Source organism: Macrotis lagotis, chromosome X (genome assembly GCF_037893015.1).
Source record: "Macrotis lagotis isolate mMagLag1 chromosome X, bilby.v1.9.chrom.fasta, whole genome shotgun sequence".
Classification (NCBI taxonomy): domain Eukaryota; kingdom Metazoa; phylum Chordata; class Mammalia; order Peramelemorphia; family Peramelidae; genus Macrotis; species Macrotis lagotis.
Genome location: NC_133666.1, coordinates 613,646,187 through 613,666,445, shown reverse-complemented (window position 1 = coordinate 613,666,445; position 20,259 = coordinate 613,646,187). Strand labels below are relative to the sequence as shown.

General features: G+C 37.9%; 1 long non-coding RNA gene across 2 annotated transcripts in view; it reads right to left on the bottom strand.

The window, feature by feature from the left end:
• The window catches only part of LOC141499969 (uncharacterized), a 39,684-nt gene extending 34,431 nt beyond the window's left edge, over positions 1-5,253 (bottom strand). For both annotated transcript variants that reach the window (XR_012471804.1, XR_012471805.1), the window contains exons 1-3: positions 5,132-5,253; positions 3,330-3,407; positions 1,644-1,708 (exon numbers count right to left, since the gene is read on the bottom strand). This is a non-coding gene — a long non-coding RNA (uncharacterized LOC141499969). The remainder of the gene's footprint in view (positions 1-1,643; positions 1,709-3,329; positions 3,408-5,131) is intronic.
• Positions 5,254-20,259: the final 15,006 nt, after the last annotated feature.

The window sequence follows — 20,259 nt, the reverse complement described above, 5'->3', positions numbered from 1 at the left end:
GGGCCCCAGATCTCTTTGAGAGATTTGCATGCTTTGAGGATGTCCCATCACCATAGCAACAGTGAGATTTCCCCTCAGGTTTCTTAGAGCCCACTGCAAAGCTTTCTATGTCTTCTCCTGCCTTAGTAAAGAGATCCAACTCCTGTCAGATCCCATGGGATTCCCCCAGAGACTGAGACTGATGCTTGTTTTCCCTTATTGCCCTTACCTCTTCAGGGAGGAGTACCGAGACATATGGCAGAAGTCCTTGGAGAGAAGGAGGCTTGGGAAAAGCTTCCAACAAACATCCCTAGCATCTGCATATCACTTGATACTTTAAATATTTTCAGACATCTCCTTAGACCCTTGGAAAAGAGGCAGGACTAGGTTCATTGTTTCCCTTTGACAGGTAGGGAAACTGAGGCCAAAAGAGGAAACGAGATCATCATATCAAAATTGAGCCTAAAATTCAGGCATCCCAACTCACCTTTTTCATTATATTCTTTTACATAAACCTTTGCAGTTTCTCTCCTTTTTTGCCATATTGGGCACCCCCCCCCCTTGCTTTTCCAAGTTCCTCATTTGACCTGCCTATTAAGATCCTCAGGAAGCAGCCTGACAAAGGAGTTAGAGGATTAGTCCTTGAGTCAGGAAGACCTGAGTTCAGGTCTTAGCTAGGATACATATTGATTATGAGATCCTAAACAAATCATTTCTCTGTGCCCTACTCAACTCTCTAAGATTATAACTTGCAGGTCTGCAATATCTCACACCATATTAGGTCAAAATGGATAAATGATTTAGACATAAAAGGTGATAGAAGTAAATCAGGGGAGCATAGGAAAATGCACCTACCACATCTATGGATAAGGGAAGAATTGATAACCAAACAAGAGATAGAAATTACAGGAAGTAAAATGAATGATTGATTACATAAAATTAAAAGACTTTTGCACACACAAAATGATTTCAGGCAAAATTAGAAGAAAAATAGAAAACTGGAGGAAGAGGGATTTGTAGCAAATTTCTCTGATAAAGTTAAATTTCTCAAATATATAAGGAACTGAGTCAAATTTCTAAGGAGACAAATAAACAGTTTTTAGAAGTAATCAGAACTATTAACAGGCACATTAAAAAGCTGCTCTAAATCACTACTGTTTAGAAAAATTTAACTCTGAGATATATCATTGGCTAATATGACAGAAAATAAAAATGAAAAATATTGGAGGTGATATGGAAAAATTAATGCACTGTTACTAGAATTATGAATTAATCAGACCATTCTAGAGAGCAACGTGGAGCTATGCCCAAAGGGTTATAAAAACTGTAAAAAAACCTTTGATCCAGCAATACCACTATTGGGTCTATATCCTAAAGACAAAAGAAAAGGGAAAGAACTTATTTGTACAATTTTTTCAGCAACTCATTTTAGGTTGAAAAAGAATGGCAAATCGAGAATAGATACCCATCAGAGAGTGGCTGAACAAGTTGTGACAAATGATTATGATATTCATTGTTGTGCTATAAGAAATAACAAGAGAAATGTTTTCAGAAAAAGCTGGAAAGATTATAGGAATTCAAACAAAGTGAAGTGAGCAGAACCAAGACTACATTTTACATAATTACAGTAATATTGAAATGATGATCAATTAAGAAAGACTTACCTGCTCTGTTCAAGACAATGATCCAAGGCAATTCCAAAGGACTCATGATGAAAAATGCTCTCCATCTGCAAAGAGAAAACTGATGAATTCTGAATACAGATTAAAGCGTACTTTTTATTTTTCTTCATATTCTCTATTTATATTTTCTTCTGTAGCATGGCTAATATTGAAATGTTTTACATGATTTCACATATTCAATGTATTGCTTGTTTTCTCAAAAAAGAGAAAAGTGACAAGAGGGAAAATTAAATTGAAAAATTAAAATTAAAAAATTTCTTCACATAATTGGGAAATATTTAATGAAATAAATATATAAAAAGGGATGCGGGAATTGCAAATCTTCATTAGTACAGTACCAGAGAAATCACAAGTCTGTTTTCTAAAAAAGTTCTTGTGAGCACGAACTGACTCCTTTGCACCAAATAGGCACACACACAAACACTTTCAAGTGAGCGGTACACAAACATAGTAAGTTTAGGATGAAGGCTGTGAGGATGGGACAACACAATCAACATGTAAAATACATGCATTTAGGGCCCAAGCCATGAACCTACAATTTATAGCTATAAGAGACTTAAGCTAACTAAGCTAACCCTTTCCCCATATTACAAGTGATAAGTGATTTGTACAGGGTCATTCTAATAAAAGTAGCATATCTGAGGTTTGAACCCAGGCTTTCTGACTCTGAATCCTATGTGGTTGCTGTAATTGAAAGAGAATTTGAAGATCACAGCGATAAACCTTCTTATATCACAGATAATAATCATAGCACTATTAATAATAATGGCATTTCTACATTATATATAGAATTTTAAGATTTGCAAATCATTTTACAAGTGTTTTTTTCATGTTAGCCTCATAACAATTCTGGGAGGTAGGTGTTATTAGTTTAGTAATATTATCCCCATTTTGCAGATGAAGAAACTGAGGCAGACAGAGGTGAAGTGACTTTCCTAGGGTCACACACTGAGCTCTTCCTGACTCCAGGTCTATCCACTGGGACATCTAGTTTCCTTTAAATGAAGACCTCAAACTTTAAAAAAGGAATGGAAAAGGACAAGGAAAAGAGGAGGTAGAAAGAAATTTTACATCTCAACACATCTCCTCCAGAAAGCTTTCTCAGATAAATCCCACTCTTCTTGCTGAAATTACCGGCAGCACTTAGAAGCACATGCTGAATTGCACAATCCTGTTCCTGTAAACACATTTCCTTAGCATTCACATCATAGATCCATAGACCATCCAAGCTGAAAGTCCTTATAATGATTCCTCCTACTGTCCCATTCTGTTGATGAGAAAATTGAGGCCCCTAGAGAGAAAGGACCATCCCCTAAATTAGAATGCAAAATGGTACAAGAACCTGGAAAGACTCTGTATCCTAATTCCCATTCTAATGTCCTTATTCTCAAAGTTGCTTTTATGAGTTTTATTTCGTTTGTCCCGGAGTCAGAAAGATCTGAGTTCAAATCCTGCCTTAGATACTTGCTAGCTATGTGAACCTGGCAAGCCATTTAACCTCTGTCTGTCTCAGTTTCCTAATTTGTAAAATGGGAATAATAACAGCACCTACCTCCTAAGGTTATTGTGAGGACCAAATGAAATATGTTTAACATGCTATATAAATACTAATTATTATCCTTATAACTATTATTGTTAACATGATTATTATAATTATTATTTTATCACCTCAGCCAGACTGGGAGCAATTTGAGAGCAGGGGGTTTGTCTATGCCTTCTGTAACCTCCAGGACACCTATCAGCAACCTAGGCAAATAAGTGATTAATCAATGTTTATTAAGAAGTACAGAAGAAAATAGAATCAATCCATCAATATGCATTTATTAAATACTTTCTACAAAATTACCTGACAATAGGAAAGGTAATGAATAATAGGCAGACTCTGAATGAGCTTCCATCAGGAAAGTTATGAAATATGCACATTAAATAGTTCACATTTCTTGTGATGCTTGAGGACTTGTCCCGGGTTACATATCTATAAATTGTCAAAACTAATATTGGAATTTAAAGATCTCTTCACTCTGGGGCTTTTTCTTCCTAAGCTACTATGTTAACTGACTTTCAATGATCATCTGGGTTTTACAGATTAAGTATTCCATATCACAGAAAGGTCACTGGTCTAGAAATTAGGATTCTTGAATTTATGCTCTGATCTTAAGTACAGGAGTATTGGAAATCCTGGACTGTGATCTTGCTAACTTCTAAAAGTCAAGGAGTCCAGAAACAGTCTGTTCTATGAGATGACTAAACTCAATGAGGAAAGAAACCCCAAATGACATCCCTGACCCAGAGATGTCCCCTAGCTCTGTTGTATTCTAGAATGAACTTGGAGAAAAAAAAATAAAGTGAACTTGGTAGCGGAAATTCTTTATCGGAAGCATTTTAAGTTTTAGTCAGCTTCCTGGGAATTAAAGTGACATAAAGACTGAAGGCAGGAATGGGATTGGGGGGAGAGGGGATGCTTCTGTTCTCTTGCTTTGTATTCTCAGTAAATAATCCTTTGTAAAAGTGAATGATATTAATTGGCTAAAATATATTGTTCTAATTACTAGTGATTAGTAATGGTAAGAACTGTCATAATGGGGGCTAAAGCTGATACTATTAGAAAGTTACCCACAACTTCTCAGGGGTACTCCTAGCATTCTGAGGGAAAAAAAAGGTATAGCCTTGCTCTGGGGACCCAATTTGCCAATGAGGATGAGAGTTGAGATAGACCCCTCTGGTTTATAAAGATTACAATAAGATCATATAATCCTAGGGTTGGAAGAACTTCAGAGACTGATTCAAATCCCACTAGAAATATGTGAATGTGTTTTATGGCCCAGAAAGTTAATGGCCTCTCTGTTTAAACCTGAAAATACCTGTAGAAGTTTTTTTTTTCATTGTAGGACAGTTCTGAGCCAGTCAATTCAGTGCCACAAATAGTGTCAATTTTAACTTCATATTTATACTTTTCCTTTCCATCTATGCAGCTGACAAACGTAATGCATTGACCTTAACACCTAAACTACTGCAGAAATCTTCTAAATGTTCTTCCTGGTTTCAGTCTCTTCCCTCTCCAATCTTCCGCTACACAGAAGCCAAATAATCTTTCTAAAGCATAAGTACTTCCCTCACAACTCTATTCAAAAACCTTCAGTTGCTCCCTGTTGCCTCTAGACAGAGATGTGTCCTGTAAACATTTAATAAACAGCTCTTTTGGTGGGGAAAATATGCATATGCTTTTTCCCCAAGTTTTATCTGTGTTAACATTTTCTTCATCATTTTCTTAAGCCTAAGATGATCAGCAAAGCAACAAATCATCTTGCCTTTAGCAGCTGCTAATTTTCAAAGTGTAAATGCTCACATTGGAAATTAAACAATTAGCCCTCTAGTCAGTTGAAGGTGTCTCGGGCACAACTGTACTTCAAGAATAAAACATATTCCTCAGCCTTACACAGATGGATCTACATAGTCTGTTTGAGACCTACCTTCCACATTATTTCCCTTCATGTACACAATGTTCCAGGCAAACAGGATTATAAGCTATTCTTGAACTTTACAATCTTCCTGCCACTGTAATTTATGCAAACTGTCCCCATGACAAGAACAAACTGTCTCTTTATAACTGCCTCTTAGAATGTTTCTCTTCAAGACTCACTTCAAATACCAACTCTTCCATGAAGCCTTCCCTGATCCTCACAGTGATTAATGGCCTCTTTCCTCCTCAAAGAATTACAAACATTATTTAAGAGATGGACTCAATCAATCAATCCTGAGTATTTATTAAGTATCTGTGGCAACAAACAACAGCTATAAACCAGATGCTGTACCAGAAGTTGAGGATAAGAACAAAGAATGAAATGATCCCTACTCAATTAAATTCTAATTTTACAAACTAATTGTGTTAAAATATAGATAATATATAAATTATATATGTAGTATAAATATATGTGTATTTAATTATATTTATATAATAGGTTATATAAATTATATAAATATCAGTTATATAACTATATTTAACAAATTCAAAACTGATATAGTAATTAAATACTAGTGGTTATCCTTTGTTTTCAAAGAGGATCAATGACAACATGGGGTGATACACACATAAATTAGATTTAAGACTGGCAGGGTTGGGCAAAGTTGTCAGCCTCACTCTCCCTTCCAGAGTTATTAAAATCCAGTGGCAGGACAAAAGTTGGGAAGACCTTCAATGGTCAAGGATCAATGAATGATATTGACATCTTGCCTCTAAGATGTTCAACAGTGCCTACACTTCCATCATCTTTATGGTCCCCAGAGAAAAAATGTTCTCATTCACCCCACCCATTCCACCAGGAATAATGTTCATATGCTTGGGGTTTACATCCCCTTAACTCATCAACAGATTTGAGGCATGTTGGTTCCCCTCAACTTGTCTTATCTGTTGAGATGGTTTATCAGGGTATGACCTCTGAGCATGCTACAGCTTCTTGGAGCCACAAGTGAGAGTTGAGTGACAGGTGGATACCAAAAGTAAATGAGCAGCCCTGAAAAGGGCTCAGCAAGCCCTCATACCAGAGATGCTGATCCTCCTCTAACACCTTATACACCTGGAGTTTGGGAGAAAAGAGAAAATCAGTAGATGAATCAATAATTTTCATGCAGAAGATGGTGCTTGAACTGTATCTTAAAGGAAGAAAGACAGACTCTATGAAGCAGAAGTAAAGAAGAAGAGTGTTCCAAGCATGTAAGACCAGCAATACAAAGTCACAGAGATGAAATAGTGAAAAATAGTGAGAAGGATAATGCGGCTAGACACCAGGGTGTTAGAGAGGGAGCAATGTCCACTGAACTTGAAAAGAGGTTTGGGACAGATTGCATAAGATTTCAGAAGCTAGCCAAGGAAATTTATATTTCATTCTAAGGACAATAGGAAGTCACTGGAGTTTTTTGAATAGGGGAACCATGTGGTCAGATCTGCACTTAAGGAAAATTACTTTGGCACCACAATATAGGATGGATAGGAGTGATGAGAGACTTGAGGCAGGGAGACCAATTAAAAAGTGATAAGAATCTGAAATGAGGTGATCGCTATGTAAGTGGAGAAGGGGTCAAATGCTAGAAAGGTAAAAATGACAAGATTTGGAACTATTTGATATATTGGATGAGGGAAAAGGAGGAGCCTAGGAAAATGCTGAGGTTATAAATTTGGGAAACTGGAAAGATGGTGATGATTTCAATAGAAAAAGGAGTTTGGAAGAGGGGAGGGATCAAGATAAAGAAAATGAGTTTAGTTTTGTGCATAGTGAGTTTAAGATTTCTTTGGAATGTCAAATTTGAATTTTCCAATAAATAATTGGTGATAAGCTCAAGGGAGAGATTTGTTTGTGTTTTGTGTGTTTGTGTGTGTGTGTGTCTGTGTGTGTGTGTGTGTGTCTGTGTGTTTATTTACCCAGGTAATGTCTTTTAACTGAAACAGAGGGAGAGTTGGTGGCTGATTTTTATTCACAGATGATTGTGCACTCAATGCAGCCTCTGAGACCAAGATTCAACAAAATGTGGATCAATTCTCTGCTGCTCGTGCTAATTTTGTTCTCACAATTAAAAGCAGGAAAACACAGGTTCTGCACCAGCCAGCACTACACCATCCATATGTAAAACCATCCGTTACAGCAAATAGAGAAGTTTTGAATACTAGTCTATGTTCATTTACCTCGGCAGCATACTTTCCAGAAATGTCCACATAGATAATGAGGTTGACACATGAATTGGCAGAGCTAGATCAGTGTTTGGGAGATTCCAAAGCAAAGTGTGGGGGAAAAGAGGTATTAAATTGACTACCAAACTGAAAGTCAACAAAGCTAACTGATCTCATTGTGAAACCTGGACAGTCTACCATCACCAGTCTGGGAAACTGAATCATCTCCATTTCAATTGTCTTAGGAATACTGTGAAGATCACCTGGCAAGATATCTGTTCTTGAGGTGAATTGCCAAGCATTCAAACTCTGCTACAGAAAGTGCAGTTCCAATGGGCTGGCCATGTTGTTTGAATGCCAAATGTTTATTTGCCTAAAATACTATTTTATAGAGAACACTCCCAAGGCAAGCAGTCACATGGAAATCAGAAGAAGTAAAAATACAAGGACACTTTCAAGTCACTTGGAAGGATTTTTGAATCAATTATGAGATACGCTGACAAAGGATACCACCAAGGTGTGCTTCCATCAAAGAAAAGACTATGCTCTATAAGCAAAGCAGAACCGCAATAGCTCAAAGGAAATGTGAAATGCACAGATTTAGAGACATTCTCAATCCAAATGTTTATGTAGACTACTTGTGCCCAAGCTCTGGAAGAGTCTTCCAAGTTTGTTTTGGTCTAATCAGTCACAGTCAGATATACTCTAGCTTTACTCTAATGTGGTGGTATCAAGCACAAAGAATAACAACCAACAAATTTATCTAGCAATCTTTTTTTAGGCTTTTTTTGCAAGACAATGGGGTTAAGTGACTTGCCCAAGGCCACACAGCTGGGTAATTATTAAGTGCTCTATCCACTGCACCATCTAGCTGTCCTCAGGAGACCATAATGTTCTCTAGAATGTCCCTGACACTAGCCATGTAAAGCCTTTACCTGAGTATTTCCAGCTGGGAATTTATCTCTTCATCGCAAGGCATCCCATGCATGATTGAATAGTTCTTCTAGTCTGTTTGACTGAAAGCTGTATGACCTTGGGGTTTTTTGTTTGTTTGTTTTTTAGGTTTTTGCAAGACAGTGGGGTTAAGTGGCCTGCCCAAGGCCACACAGCTAGGTAATTATTAAGTGTCTGAGGTCAGATTTGAACTCGGGCCCTGACTCCAGAGTCAGTGCTCTATACACTGCACCACCTAGACGCCCCCTCTAGGAATCATCTTGATAAAGATGATAGTTAAACCCATAAGAACTGATGAGTTTACCAGGAGTATAGAGAATGAAGAGAGCCTAAGACAGAACCTTGAGGAACAGTCATAGTTTAGGGGCCATGAGAAAAATCAATCTGAAAAGCAGGGGACAAAACAGGAGAGAGTAGTTAACCAAAATCCCAGAAATGAGATATTAGCAGAAGAGATGTGTCAATGTGGTCAAAAGCAGATGACAAATGAAGAAGGATGAAGACTGAGAAAAGACCAGCTGTGTGCTAATTAACTGCCAAAGAACCAATTTGTCCCTCCCCCCAAAAAAGTACATATAATACACTCTCTATAAACATTTTCTCTAATGCTTCCTTAAGTCTAGATAATCAACAAAAATTCCCAATTTATGTTTGCTGATTTCTGAGGTGTAATTACATGCATTGAAAATTTAACAATCAGCTCTCTGGTACACCAATGGAAAAGAGTACAACATTCCTTTTCAAACAACTTCAGAACAATGCTTCAAATTCAATTCTGGAGCAACAGAGCCAAGAAGATTGGGAAGATACATTTTTCAGACTTAAGAAAGGAAATTAGGAAGGAACAAGAAGCTAGGAAGTTAACAGGAGAGGTAAGTGCTATGAAGGGGGCTATCTTGGCCACAGCACTAACAGCAGACCTTGAAGTGGCAGCAATAATAGCAGCAGTAGCTTTGGGAAATATGGGCTCAGAAAGAGAAATGACTCCAACAACTGGTCAGAAAGAGATTACAGGGAACACCAAGCTGTCAGTGAGTTCAGAAACAGCAACTCTATTGCTGCATACAGTTCTGGATCCCACTTCCAGGGCAGAAAAGAGTGGTTATTATGAGTCACGAGGAACAGAGACACCCTGGTCACAGTTCTAGGGCCAAGAAGAGCATTAGTAGCTGCAAGGGAACAAGACCCTTCCTGGGTAAATACCAGAGCAAAACTAGGGGAGCAGTGACTATACCCCCCACCCCCCAGATCATATCATCTTAGAGGGACAATAAACTTTCATTTTCCAAGAGCTAGCTCTGAAAATAGAACCAAAAAACCTGAAGTTTAGTCTCCCTACCCTCAGGTAAGTAGAGATGAACCTTAATGTAAGAGAAAGAAGGTTGAGAAATAGGTTGGAAAATGAACAAAGAACTACAAAGAGTCTGACCATTAAAATCTACGATTGAGGAGCAGCTAGGTGGTGCAGTGGATAGAGTACTGGCCCTGGAGTCAGGAGGACCTGGGTTCAAATCTGACCTCAGACACTTAATAATTACCTAGCTGTGTGGTCTTGGGCAAGCCACTTAACCCTATTTGCCTTGCAAAAACCTAAAAAAAAAAATAATCTACAATTGGAGCAGGAAAAAACAAGATAGAAACTTAGAAAAAAAATAATGTGAAAAGAGCACCAAGCACAGCCTCAAATTCTATATAAGCCCAAAAGAATTCCTGGAAGAGTTAACTAAAGAGATAAAAGTAGGAGAGAAAAATTTAGGAAAGCAAACGAGAGTGAAGCAAGAAAATTTGAAAAGAGAATTAACAGGTTAGTAAAAGAAATCCCCAAAATACTGAAGAAATAATAATACATTAAAAGCAGAATTAGCCAAATGGTAAATGAGTCACAAAAAAATCACTAAAGGAAAGAAATACTTATGAGCAGAATTGATCAAATAGAAAAAAAAAAATACAAAAGCTCCATGAAGAAAATAATTCCATAAAATTTTAAATTGAGTAAGCTAATGACTCTAAAAGAAAAACATCAAGAAACAAACAAAGTCAAAAGTATAAAAAGAGAAAAGAAAATGTGATCTACCTCAACTCACCTGGAAATCAGATCAATGAGAGAAATTTTTGTTCTGTTTTATTTGGGGGTTGTTTTTGGAAGGTAATTTGGAGTTAAGAGACTTGATCAAGGACACAAAACTTATTAAAGTTTATGAGGTTAGATTTAAACTCAGGTCCTTCTGATTGCACTGCACCACCTAATTGTCCTAAGGAGAGATGATTTAAGAATTTTTGAACTGCCTAAAAGATATGATCAAAGAAAGAGTCTAGACATTATATTTTTAAGTAATTATAAAGGAAAAATTCTCTGATTTCTAAAAACAGAGGATAAAATAAAAATTGAAAGGATTGCCTCCTGAGAGAAATCCCAAAATAAAAGCTCCCAGGGATACCAATAGTCAAATTCCTGAGCTCCCAGATCAAGGAGAAAAGATTGCAAGCACCCAGAAAGAAATAATTCAAATGTTATGGAATCAGAGTCAGAGGATCATACATAATTTAACAACTTCCAAATTAAAGGAGCATAGAGTTTGGAATGTGATATTCTGCAAGACAAAGGAGCAAGAATTATCAATGAGGAATATCCTCCAGATATTCCTCCAGATATGGGTGTTTAATGAAAGAAAGGATTTTTGAGAATTTCTGATAAAGAAGGAAGAAAAAAGTTTGTAGGCAGAAGGGAAGGGAGAGGAGGAGAGACGAGGGGAAGGGAAGGGAAAGAAGACCTATATATATAAAAAAAAGATCTGTAGCAGCTCTTTTAGTGGTGGCAAAGAAATGGAAATTGAGGCAGTACCATATTTGCGCCCTATGAAATGATGAGGTGAATGGTTTCAGGAAGTCCTATGTGAACTGACACAGAGTAAAATGAGAAAGTGGATATAACCAGGAGATATTGTTCAGAGTAACTGCAATAATGTAATAATGATAAACTATGAAAAGTTTAGCTACTCTGAACAATACAAGAAATTCCAAAGGATTCATGATGAAAAATATGATCCACCTCCAGAAAGAGAACAATGAACTAAGTGCAAAGTGAAATATACTTTTTTACTTTTTCTTGCTTTTACAATGTGGTTAATATGGAAATGTGCTTTATATAATTTCATATATGAAATTTATATCATATCATTTGCCTTCTCAGTGGGTGGGGGAAGGGTGGAAGGAAGAGAGAATTTAATACAATATTTTTAAGTTAAAAATAAATAAATTTGAAAAAGAGAAAATATAATTAAGAATATAAACAAGTTCCTAGAGGAAATAACCTAGTTATTTAAGATAAGTTTTCAGGCATTTTCAAATATATTAAAAGTATTTATTTATTTATAAAAGAATTAATATGCTATATACAAATCATTCTTATCTATTTGTTAAATCAATTACCCAAAGGACCTCATTTGCTATACTTTGTAAGTCTAGTTCTAACTACTATGTTTGAAAGTAATGTGTTTGAAGGTAATAAAATGCTGTATATTTTAAGATTAAAATAATTTTTAAAGAGAGAGCAAGGATGATTATGAGGCAATCTGCTGGAGATTTTGTTTGTAAGTAATAAATGCTATATATTTTAAGATTTAAAAAATTTTAAGAAAGGGAAGATGATTATAAATGCAAAATGTTAGAGAAGACAGGAGTGAAGATAATCACATATACTTGTATAGAGGAATAACCTAATAGATTAAGGAGGGATAATAGCCATCTCTTTTTCAGAGACTTAAAGAAGGGAGGAAAAGTGGAAATAATGTCAAAGGCTTTTGAGGGGAAGAGGGGGAGCTCATATCAAATGGTTTCAATTTCCTGAGTAAAGAAGCAAGGTCCTTTATTGAGAGGATCAGGGAAGAGGACTTGGCAAGTAGAAGTTTGAGGAGGGAAAAGAGAGTTTGGAATAACTTCTGCAAGGAGTAAGATACAGAGGAATAAAAGAGTGGCCTTGCTACAATGAGAGTCCATCTGAGTTTGGATAACATGAATTTGTAATATACCCAGTTAGCAGAGTTGTGAAACTTCCTTCTGGTATGTTCAGTAACTATTGGGTAGGAGAGGTGGAAGTAAATAGCGGTTAATGTTTACATAGAATTGAGAAGAGTATAGAATTGAAATGGCTAACTATGGGATTATTAAAAAAAAAAACTTGGAGGAAGGTGAAATCAGCAGATATAATGGTCTGAGAAAATCCTGAGAGTCAGAGGGATTAGAGGTTTGAATGAGGCAAAAAAACATGAGTTTAAAAGAGGTAGAATGATGGGAGACTATGCTCAGACTGGGGAATGGCAAAGTTTCTCATTAGGGAAGCAGAACATTTATGGATGGATAATGGTGAAATCTGGGGTGTAACTATCCCTATTCATGACTGAGATGGAATAAAGGCAGTCATAGGATTTAAGGAAGTTGAAAAATTAAGAGACTAAAAAGTTTGAAGGAGTAGCTATGTCAAAGATTCTTAAATCTTTTTGTACCATGAATACCTTTATACCAATCTAGTGAAGCATATAGCCCCTCCTCAGAGTAATATTTTAAATATAAAAAAACACATTAAATTACAAAGGAAATAAAAAGTTAGTGAAAATAAAGATATATATTTTTTCCATCCAAGGTCATGAACCCTCTGAAATCTATTTCTAAATAAAGAACTCTGATCTAAGTAGATATTAAAGTTCTCTAGCTGAAGGGCAGGAACTGAGTAAAGGAAGATGGTGACCTGAGACTGGTTTATCTCAGCCACCATCATTCACAATCAGTGGGAAATTTTTTAATGTACTTCAGAAGAGGAAAGGTTGGTGAGTACAGAAGATAAAGTGAGAGTTTTGAAATGATGATGGGGAGCAAGGAATATTCTAACTCCTCCTGAAGGTCTTGCATGGAAAGAGCAGGTGAAAGCTGAGGAGAGGGGCAGTTAGGTGGCACAGTGACTAGAGCATCAGGTCTAGAATCAGCAGGACCTGAGTTCAAATGTGACCTCAGACACCTAACAATTACCTAGCTGTGTGACCTTGGGCAAGTCACTTAACCCCATTGCCTTAAATTAATAAAATTTAAAAAAAAAAGAAAGCTAAGGAGGCAGCCGTGTCAAAAAGAAGTCAGGGGAAAATATTAATGGAAAATGTATGAGAAAAAGAATACAATATGAGAGGGAGTTTGTTTATTATGAACAGAGAATTGTTAATTATGGAATCCCAAAAGGGGTGGGATGGATAGGAGTGGGACTTGAGTGGGGTAAAGTTAAGGGAGATGGAGATAAGAAAACCAAAGGGGCAGGACAATTTTCTACTAAATGGACAGTGATAGATAAGTGCAACTAAGCTCTGAGGTCCCTTTGAGCTCTACATATGTGATCGTATTATCATCAACAATAATTGAGAATAATAATATCTGTAATAGTAATGTGCCATGGTCTGGGGGAGTATCAGATTAGAGTGAAACAGGAAACAAATTAGAGAGAGAAACAAGACAAGCTATAAGAGCAGATTATTATCCAAGGTACCACCTTCTTCCCAGTTACCTAAGCTGGCAACTCAGACATTATCCTCCATTCCTCACTCTCACTCCCCATAGCTAATGTGTTGCCAAGACCTGTCATTTCTACCTTAGCAGCATCACTCTTACATTTCCCCCTTCTTTATCCCAGCTCCCGAACTGGTACAGACCCTCAATACTGCATGCTTGGACTATTAAAATAGCTCTTTAGTTGTTCTATCTGCCTCAGTTGATAAAATATTCTTCCTAAAGCTAAGGTCTGACCATCACACACACACACACACACACACACATCCCTCACTCAACAACTCTAATGGCTCCTTATTATCTCTCTGCTTTAAATGTTCTATTTGACTTTTAAAATCCTTTGCAACATGGTCCTTTCTAATTTTTTCTAGTCTTTACTCCCATATATGTATTCCACAGCCCAGTGACACTGGTCTTCTTGCTCCTCCTTCACCTCCTAACAGGATGTCCCCCAAGCCTGGAACATCATATCCAATTTCTAGCTTCCTTCAAGACAGTACAAATCCTACTATCTAGAAGGTCTTTCCAACTCACTTCCCCCTAGTGCCTTCTCTCTGATGTCAAATCTAATTTCTCCTGCATATATCATGTATGTAGGGAGGTATTTACATGTTGCCCCTACCCCAAACCTCACCATTAATGGGGTAGGGGCAACATGTACATATAAATACAGCCTTTCAGATAGCACCTACAATGTTGTAAACACTTTATTCTTGTTAACTTGACTAGCAAGATGATTGCCCAGATTTCTTCAGAGATGGAGTGATGCAGAGTGGTGAGTAGATATCCCCCTGGCTAGCAGAGGCTGCTGGTGGGGAGCTGGGTCTGGGTCTGATTTTTCACTAAGATCTGTTGGCTGCTCCTGTTGTCCCTCTAAAATAGCTGATGGAGGGTGGAGAGGGATAGAGGTGGTAGAGTGAGCCCTCCAACCCATAAAGGATGCTAGTCACAGAAGTACAATCATATTAAAGCAATGAAAGGGACTATAGCAACCACTTTTTCCAACCCCTACCTCAAAGTGGTTTTTCAACCTCTATAAGGCATGAATCATCTTGTGTTGACTTTTAAGTTCCCATGCTGATATGCACTACTCCCCTACTCTGAGTAGAAAGTAAGCTCATTGAGGTATTATTCTGGTTTGGTTTATTTTTTAAATCTGTATCCCCAGGACTTAGTATAGGAGTTCCTAAAAGGGGAGAACATGACCACTTCTGGCTAAAAATCTAAATAGGACTAAGGCATGAACACAAGGTTAAATATGATGGGGCTAAAGGAGAGACCCCAACAAAGAACTCTCAAAAAAACATAAGGTTGAGATTCCCTTTAACTAAAGGTGATCAATGAAGGCTCCCATGCTCAAGAAGCACCTAAACTGAGTTCTTAAATAGACAGATAATATGTGAAAGGAAAGTTCTGTTTTGTTTTGGTTTTTGTGGGACAATGGGGTTAAGTGCCTGACTAAAGGTGACACAGCTAGTAAGTATCAAGTGTCTGAGGCCAAATTTGAACTTGGGTCCTTCTGACTCCAAGGCTAGTATTCTATCCATTGTGCCACCCAATCGCCCCTGAAAGTTCTCTCATATCAAACTGAAATCGTCTTCTCTCTGACTTCTACTTACTATCAATTTCAAAACAAGAAATCCCACTTAGACTGGAGTATCCTGCTAGATTCTAGAGGGGTCAGAACTGACTTTGATTTTTATCTTGATTTTTATCAGTTTTTGACTAAGGAGAAAGGGAGCATAGTGAACAGGGAGTAAGTCATGGAACCAAGAAAACCTGAGTTCAAATCCTCTCCCTACATGCTTCCTGTATAACCCTAGGCAAGCCACTCTTTTGTTTTGGAGGCAATCAGGGTTGAGTGATTTGTCCAAGGTCCCATAGCTAGAAAGTATTTGAGGGCAGATTTGGACTCAGGTCCTCCTAACTCTAGAGCTGGTGCTCTATTTAATGTGCCACTTTGCTGTCCCAGTCTCTAACACTCTTAAGTTAATAAGAAGGTGCCAATCTGTTTGGTAGAGGGAGATCCTCTATCCATCAGTTCTCAATGTCAATGAAATCCAAGATTCAGTGCCAGTTCCTATATCTCTCCCTGAACCAGAGTTAAAGACTAAGTTAGAATAAGCAATTCATTTCTCAAAACCTCTTTCACCCTGTGATTTCTTGAAGGAGGTCTTGCATTTCTGTCTGTGATGAGAGAATTTGGGCATCTCCAACCTCCATTCCCTTCTGCTGGATCCTGCTGCTTCTCTGATTCCTTTTTCCCAGACCTTGCCTCCCTCCTATGTCTGGACTGAGACAACTTCAAACTGATTTCTCCCCAGCCTGGCTAGACTTCAGGGAGTAAATGGCCATGTCATTCAGAGAGCATTCATCTGCAGTCCTGTACGTCTGGAATGCAGCCCTCTGAGTTCAACATTCTATTAAATATTAAGGAAGCCAAATGTGAGACATCAACTACAATCTTTGCATGGGGAGGGGAGGGAGGAGGGGAGGGGAATCATCAGTTTTGTTTCCCAAAAGTCTAGTCATTCCTGGTTCTTTCATAGGAATGTCATGATTGGCAATTACAAGGTGACCTCAAGGGCGTTGTGTGGTATAATTGACTTTTTCTCATTATGGATCCAAACAGGAGCCCATCAGTAGAGAAATACATGTACACCAGCAGAATATGTGAATATAACTCACTCTTCTAACACCCCTGGATCAACTCAGGTCCAGAGTTCAGTCTTCATCTCTAAGGAGTAAGAAGTATTTCACTAGGAATTCTTTTCTCAATTGAGGATTATTAGAGAGTGCTTTGATGTCTCCCCTCCTTCCTTTTTCCTTCTATACAGATTCTTTCTGTATCACCCAATTTGTCTTTTACTTTGAGGCATAGTGGTTAGACCTCTGGGACAGCAGAGAGGAAGTTGAGTTCACATCTAACTGCAGATCCTTACCTAGCATTAGGTCCCTGAGCAAGTAATATAGCCTCAGGTTCCTGAGGATAATAATAGCACCTACCTCTCAGGTTAAGTGAAGATCAAGTAAGATTATATTGGTAAAACATTTAGCATCTGTGTTTAGCACATTCTAGGTGATTAAAAAATGCTTGATTCTCTCCTTCCTTCTTTATTTCTGAAATCATTCCCAAAGAAGCCCCCCCCAAAAAAAGAAATCATTATTGTTCAGCAGATTCAATGCCAATCATAGTTATAAATAAAAGCTTACATTTATGTTCATAGGATCATAGATATGGTGAAGCTGAAAAGATCATTGAATCTAATTCCCTTAGAGTCAGGTCTTTTGGTAGATCATTGAATCTAACTCCTTCATTTTCAAAGAAGAGAACTGAGAGAAGAAAAATTAAGTAACTTGCCCATAATTGCACATTTGTAAAAATTTGAATCAGGATTTGAACTCAAGGCTTCATGACTCCAAGTCCTGTCATTGTTAAGTGGCAAAGAGGATAGAGCACTGGCCCTAGAGTCAGGAGGAAAGGAGTTTGAATCCAGATTCAGACACTATCTTTGTGACCTTGGGTCAGTCACTTAACCTTAATTGCCTCTCACTCAGGGCCGTTTCCAATCATCCTGATTCATATCTGGTCACTGGACCCAAATGGCTCTGGAGGAGAAGGTGAGACTGGTAGCTTAGCACAGCCCCCACTCACTCAAATCCAATTCACATGTTTATCATGGCATCACCTTCCTAATATCATGCTCTTCTTCCAGAATGAAGGACAATCAAAAACCTTTGTATACAAAATACTATTCAAGGTACTAAAAGACAACCAAAGTTTAGATAAGACACAATCCTTAACTTTCTTGTATTCTTATGGAGAATATGACTTGTATACTGCATTACACAATTACACAGTATTGCATTTTAGATACATCAAAATAGGGTAAACAGTATTATGCAAGATCCTGGAGATCATGACCAACAGAAGGAAGTCAAGAAAGGCTTTCTGGAGGGAACAGCATTTTAGCTGGGCTTTAAAGTAAGAATTCACTAAGTGAAGAGGGAAAGAGAAGATATTCCTAGTTGTTATATGGTACTCTGCAAACTTTATTCACAGACAGAAAAGTCACTATTATTCCCATTTTGCATATGAATAACTGAGGTTGACATGCCATGAGACCTTGGTCAACAAGGTCATATAGGGGCAGCTAGGTGGCATAGTGGATAGAGCACTGGCCCTGGAGTCAGGAGTATCTGAGTTCAAATCCAACCTCAGACTCTTAATAATTACCTAGCTGTGTGGCCTTGGGCAAGCCACTTAACCCCACTGCCTTGCAAAAAAACTTAAAAAAAAAAAACACAAGGTCATATAGCTTTCAGTCAAACAGACTAGAAGAACTATTCAACCATGCATGGGATGCCTTGTGAAAAAGAGATAAATTCCCAGCTGGAAATACTCAGGTAAAGGCTTTAAATGGCTAGTGTCAGGGACATTCTAGAGAACATTATGGTCTCCTGAGGACAGCTAGTTGGTGCAGTGGATAGAGCACTGGTCTTGGAGTCAGAACAGCAGGAGTTTGAATCCAGCCTCAGACACTTGACTCTCACTAGCTGTGTGACTTGGACAAGTCACATGATTGCCTCACATCCAGGGCCATTTCCAGCCATCCTGTATCATATCTGGTCACTGGACCCAGATGGTTCTGGAGGAGAAAGTGAGGCTGGCAATTTAGCACAGCATCCCCTCACTCAAATCCAATTCCTGTGCTTGTCATGGCATCACCTCTCTGATATCATGGTCGTCTTTGAAAAATGAAAGATAAACATTATTATTATTATTATTATTATTATTATTATTATTGCCTCCTGATGAGTAGGATTGAATGACACAAGACAGGATAGGGTCTTGGGAAAGGTGCTTATCTTGAAGCAATGAAACTGAGTTCAAATCCCAACTCTGTCCCTTAATACCAATGAGATTGTGAAGAAGTCACTTAGTGTTGTTTCCTGATCCATAGACTTAAGGGACTGGACAGATAGCTCCATAGTTAGTGCCCAACTTTTAAGAGGTCCTTCTTGCTCAGAGAGCAGGGAAAAAAGGAAGGATGGGAGACTTCAAAGCACTGCCTAATAATCATCTATCCTTAACTGAGAAAAGAATTCCTAGTGAACTACATCTTACTCTCTAGAGATGAAGACTGAACTCTGGGCTTGAGTTGATCCAGGGGTGATAGGGGTCACAAATTCTACCAGCATATACATATTTCTTGAGCTGATGGAATTCTTATGGAACCAAAGCCTGACAGAGCTGAAAGGGACCTTCAGTTCTACTAGAAATCAAAAGACCCAACTCCAAAGTTGCTGTGTGACTTTGGGCAAATCATTTCCTCTCTCATTTTTTAAAAATAACAAGTTCAGACTTAATGATCTCTATGGTCTCTTTCAGGTTTAATAGCCCAATGTTCTCTCATGCTGCCTGTATTCCCATATCCCAGCCTGCCTGCCTTCAGAGCTGCCTGAATGATGTGTTCTCAGTTTCCTGATTTCCCTGGCCACCTCTATCCCATTCCCAATCAATGTTCAAGCATTTGGTTTCCTATCATTTCCATCCCAAGGTCCCAAAAGGATGCAATTCATTATCCATTTATTAATTCCACAAACATTCGTTGGAACGGGAAGCAATGTGGTTTGGTTCAAAAGATGCACAATCAGAGGATCTAGCTTTTTCTTTACTATGTGACCTTAAATAAGGAACTTCTCTGAGGGTTTCAATTTCTTCATCAGTAAAATAGTCGGGTAAGCAGATTTCTGAGGTTTTGTTCCCAGTGCTAACTCCTATAATCCATTAGGGTTCTTTTCTGCATTCTAACCATTCCAAGGACTTCCAATCATTCTTCATATTGGAAGATTCCTACAACACCAGAAGCTCCTTCAGAATTAACCCTTCCTAAGAAAGAAATGGAAATTAAGTGGGGAAAGTGTCTGATTTTCAGAATCAATGTCTGCAGTAAGACTTTCAAAATAATGATGAGGAATCATAGTATCTCCAGACCTAAAAAACCACAGGAATTACATTACTGTGTCAGGATCCATTGATGCCATAAAGAAATAATGATAAAGGTTCTCTGAGAAAGAAAGAAAGAAAGAAAGAAAGAAAGAAAGAAAGAAAGAAAGAAAGAAAGAAAGAAAGAAAGAAAGAAAGAAAGAAAGAAAGAAATTCTTGGAAATAGCCTGAAAAAAAATCTCTTAGAAAGAGATCCAGTCTGTTCACGCTACAAGCTATCTCTGCTCTGGATAACTCTCACTACCTATCTCTGGACCCACTCCCCCCTTTCCCATGTCTGGAATCTTCCTTGCTGGAACCTTCTATCTTCCAAGCAAGTTCATTTATTGGTGTGTGCCTGCCTATGACCTCAGAGATAGTAAGCCAATCACATAGTCTTGAATGAGAGTTCCCCAGTCCTCTCCTATAAAACACCTAGACTTAGC